Below are 4,461 nucleotides of genomic sequence, written 5' to 3' on the forward strand. Positions count from 1 at the left end.
TTTTTTTTTATGGCTAGTGACATCTAGACTAGGGATCCTGCTTTGAGGTTGGCGAGGGTGAATCTCTTTTGTTTGTTTTGCTTTAAATGTGTGTATTTGATCCCAGCTCAGATTTACATTTAAGACATTTTTAAAAGCATCCTCACTCCCCGTTGTGTGGAATGCCAGGAAACGGGTTCATTCCACGAGGAATGAGCTTTCAGCTCTGTCCTTTGTGACAGATTCCAGAGCGGCTCTACCTTCAGGCAGGCGGGTCACCAGGCCGCTGCGGTGACCCCCCCTAACCTGTACCAGGCTGCCGGCAAGCACTCCTGTCAGCTCTGTTTACTCTGGCAAGACTGATGGCATCCAGGTGGATTTCCCCACCCCCGTGCCTCCCCCCTCAGCCCTCGCCGCTCCTCTCCGCCCCACAGCCCCGCAGCCTTTGCCAGTCGCCGAGATCCCGGGTGCAAAACCCGGCTTTGTGGTGGTCGCCTTGCTCCAGGTCAGACCCCTGGCTGGGCTTCTCAAGAGAGCAGGCCCAAGGTGGAGGGCCCCCTGAATCCTCTGCACCCCTCAGCCCCCCACCCCCAGCCCCAGAGGGTGTCTGTCCTCTGGCCTCTGGGAAAATGTGCCTTCATGCTTGTCCCTGCCCTGCTTTTCGGGGGGGATAAAATCACCAGCCTGGGAGGGCTGCGCTGTTAGGCAGATAATCCTGTTAAGCATCTGGAGGGCCTGGTCAGGAGAGGTTCAGCTCAAGAATGTCAGGAGGAGATGGAAGGTGCTGGAGCGGGACTCAGGGCGGAGGGTAAACCGGCTGCTTCCTGGCGCACAGCGGCCTCAGGTCAGCAGCTGCCCCGGGGTTGGTGAGAGCTGCGGACCTTGGGGGACTCAGGATCACCATGACTGTTAGGCCCCGGGAAGTGTTGTTAGGCCCTTGGACAGGGCCTAACTCTGACCTTGAGTAAGGCTCCGTTCCCTGGAGAAGGGTGTGTGCAGAGGTGGGGAAGGAGGAGGAGGAGTTAAAAAACAGCTGAACACCAGGCCACAGACGGCAGGAAGGGAGTGGAGAGGGGGTCGAAGGCGCAAGAGGGTCGGGGACATGGGGGTGGGGGTGGAGAGAGGAGGGCGCACCTAGAAGAGCAGAGGTGTGTCCAGGGACTGTGGCGCAGGGACGTCTGGGGCGAGGGTTCACCTGGGTGGGGGGAGCGGGGTGCTGACTGGCCACGGTGGGGCCGGGAGGAGAGGGCCTTGAGCGGCAGGCAGAGGGGTTGTTCAGCAGGCAAAAGAAGAACGTTCTGGAAGGATTAACCAGGAAGGTGGGAGACTGGCATGATCCAGGCAGTGTTCTAGAAAATTAATCTGGATCAGTGTGTAGGTGGAAAGAGATTGAGAGCAGGAAGCCGTTTGACAGCAGGAACCCACACAGGACTTGATAAGGCTTAGCCTGTTCACAGTCAGGAGGCTTCTTCCGTCTGGAGCCTCCACTCCCTGCCATGGTTAACTTCATTCGCCCCTTAGGTCTTGGCTTTAAATGCCACTTCTTCTGGGGAGCCCTCCCTGACTGACCCCACTTTAGGCAGGGCCCCTCAGAGCCCCCGTGCTTTGTCACAATGACCTCATTGTGTTTTATGTGGGGTTAAAACAAGAAGGACAAACACCACCTAACATAAAATGTACCGTCTTCGCCATTTATACACCTCAGTCGGGTTAAGTACCGTCACCAACAAGCACCACCGTCCAACTCCAGAACTTTCTTATCTTGCAAAACTGAAACTCCATAACCGTCATAGCTCCCCTTTCCCCTCTCCCCCAGCCCCTGGCCACCACCCTTCTGCTTTCTGTCTCTGCAAATGTGACGACCCTTAGGTGCCTCATATAACAAGTGGCAGCATACAATACTTACTTTTAGTATTTTGAAATAGCCAGTATCTGGCTATTTCACTTAGTGTAATATCCTTAAACTTCATCCATAGGATAGCATGTGACAGGATTTCCATCCTTTTTAAGGTAAAACGATATTCCATTCCGTAAATATCCATCATGGAGATAGCTAGATAGATAAGAAGATAGAAATCGTATTTTGTTCAACCATTCATCCATTCATGAAATTTGCAGGTTTTCTATCTTTAAATAAAATAGACTGTGATAGAAGGAAACAGAACAGAATAAAAATATGAGAGTGCCTCCTTATAAGAAGGGTATGTATCGAGTGGAGAGTCCCTTCTCAGAACTCCTACATAACAAGATTGGCAAGATGCGAAACAAAATTTAGAAACGCGAAAACTCCCTCCTCTCTCTTGCGTGCAACAGGACAAGCGTGCAGGTGGGAACGGATGAGTTGTCTCACCTTCAGCCGCCCAAGGGAGCAGACGAGGAGTGGTGACGGGCTCCTTCTCCTAGCGCGCCACTTCTGGCCACATTTTTGCAAGCATTCTCCACTCTGTGGCATTCTCTGTGTCGCAGTGTGCGTGGGCTGGCTGACTAGCCCCCGTCGGACTTGCTGCGCAATCCTGGAGGCTCTCACCAAATCAGAATGTAGACGCCTGCTACTCAGCCTCACTGGCCACTGCACTCCAGATTGAGCTCCTGATAGGAGCCGCGAGCCCTTTGCCTCTCAGTGTCCTCCGTTTTGCGCTCCTAGCACCGCCTACTAAACCCTGGACAGGAGTCCTTCCTTAAGAGCAGGACAGTGGGGCACCTGGGTAGTTCCGTGGGCTGAGCTTCTGCCTTTGGCTCAGGTTATGATCTCAGGGTCCTGGGATCGAGCCCCACATCGGGCTCTCTGCTCAGCAGGGAGCCTGCTTCCCTCTCTCTCTCTGCCTGCATCTCTATCTACTTGTGATCTCTGTCAAATACATAAATAAAATCTTTAAAAAAAAAAAAAAGGAGCAGGACAGTGGGGAGCTAAGGCAGTTGTCTGCAAGGTTTATACCTTCCAGCCACAAAGCATAAGGAGGGACGGACACACACACACACACACACATGTGCACACGAGCACCCCGGGGCCAAGGAAGTAAAGGGGAGAGGTTGCAGTGATACCTAGGTGCCTGGGGGATGGCAAGAAGAGGATATGGCAGTGACCATCACCTCAGATCTGCTCCCTGGGCGTCGGCAGGACATCCCGCCCTCTCCACTGTGCTTTCTCTTTGTTCCAACTATTACACTTCTGTGTAACCATGTAAGTGTGCACGGAGGGCCAGAGCCTCCGTGGATACCCTGTGCACTCGATGGCCCCCCAGCCCCAGGGTAGCACTGGACCAGGAGCGAAGTCCTCAGTAAATATCTCTGCCTAGGAGAACCAAGCAAATCAGTGTAAGAACTGCGCACTAGAAATAACGTAGCACTGGTAGTAGGGCAACATAATGGTCACACCCCTTGAAATGATCTCTGTGACTCAAAGATTCCCACGGCATTTAGATGTAGATAAAAGCTGCGCTGGGGATGCTAATAGGTCGTATGATTATGCTAATTTTCAAAATGGGTGGTAAAATAGAAATTCACAATTCAGGAACCGCATCTGACACTTGCTTGTTGCAAGCGGTCTCTGAAGTTGTTGCAGGACTCAGAACACCTTACTGAGATGGAGAGACACTGAAGGCATGAACGGAGATGGAACTGCCCATATAAATTATATGTTTAGAAGCAGGACTCGAGTCAAAGTTGGATTAAGTTCACACTCTGGGTTCCTCTTTACCTCTACAGGTGACAATGATAGATAAGATGTAAAAAACAGAGCAGGACAAATACATAGCCAAGCTCAAAAAGAAAATAAGTACTTTCGTGGACTCTAAATTTTTCGGAAATCATAGCTGACAAGTGGGGAAGCCTTAGCATATTTTTTATCCAAAATATGCTTATTGGAATGATTGCCCACTCACCTTGATTCAGGATGCTTTCGTGCTGCTTCCTTAAGAAGAAGCATCCTTCTGTAAGCCTTGCTTTTCCTCCTGTGGGCTGGCAAAGGACAGTGGGGCAGCCCACACACAAAATACTGTCTCTGCATGGCACTTCACATCCATGGCGTAGGGTTTGGGGCTCTCTACCAGGCCTTTCTTCCTCGGCTTCCTCTTCTCTTCCAGGGATGGGTGGAGGAGGTCCTTCACAAGGGGCATGTACTCGTGGAGATCGTTACCACCCGAAAGGCCATATTTTTTTTTTCAGGCTTCCTTAATGGGTCAGGGAGTCCCACATCAATCTCAGTTGTACACGCTGATCTTAGATCTGGTTCCGACTCTTAGTATATGTGCTGCCGAAGCGAGCACTCTGGTTCCGACTCTTGCATTAAGTTTTAAATCAACAGTGAGTAGGTGAATTCATTCCAGCTGACATGATAAGAATAGACCTGCCTGAAAATGACTATTTTAGGGTCTTCAAAGGGATAAATAAATGAATAACCTCCATAAAAGAATAAAAAAGCTATAAATAAAAATATTTATTTTTTAAAAATAAATAAAAATAAAATAAAATAATAACATAAAA

At 50.3% G+C, this 4,461-nt stretch overlaps 1 pseudogene; it reads right to left on the minus strand.

Annotated features, from left to right (window-relative positions):
- Positions 1-775: 775 nt before the first annotated feature.
- On the minus strand, positions 776-4,250 carry LOC101671872 (annotated as a pseudogene).
- Positions 4,251-4,461: the final 211 nt, after the last annotated feature.

The sequence above is a fragment of the Mustela putorius genome, unplaced genomic scaffold, assembly GCF_011764305.1.
Source record: "Mustela putorius furo isolate JIRA1106 unplaced genomic scaffold, ASM1176430v1.1 tig00003875_pilon_pilon_pilon, whole genome shotgun sequence".
Lineage (NCBI taxonomy): Eukaryota > Metazoa > Chordata > Mammalia > Carnivora > Mustelidae > Mustela > Mustela putorius.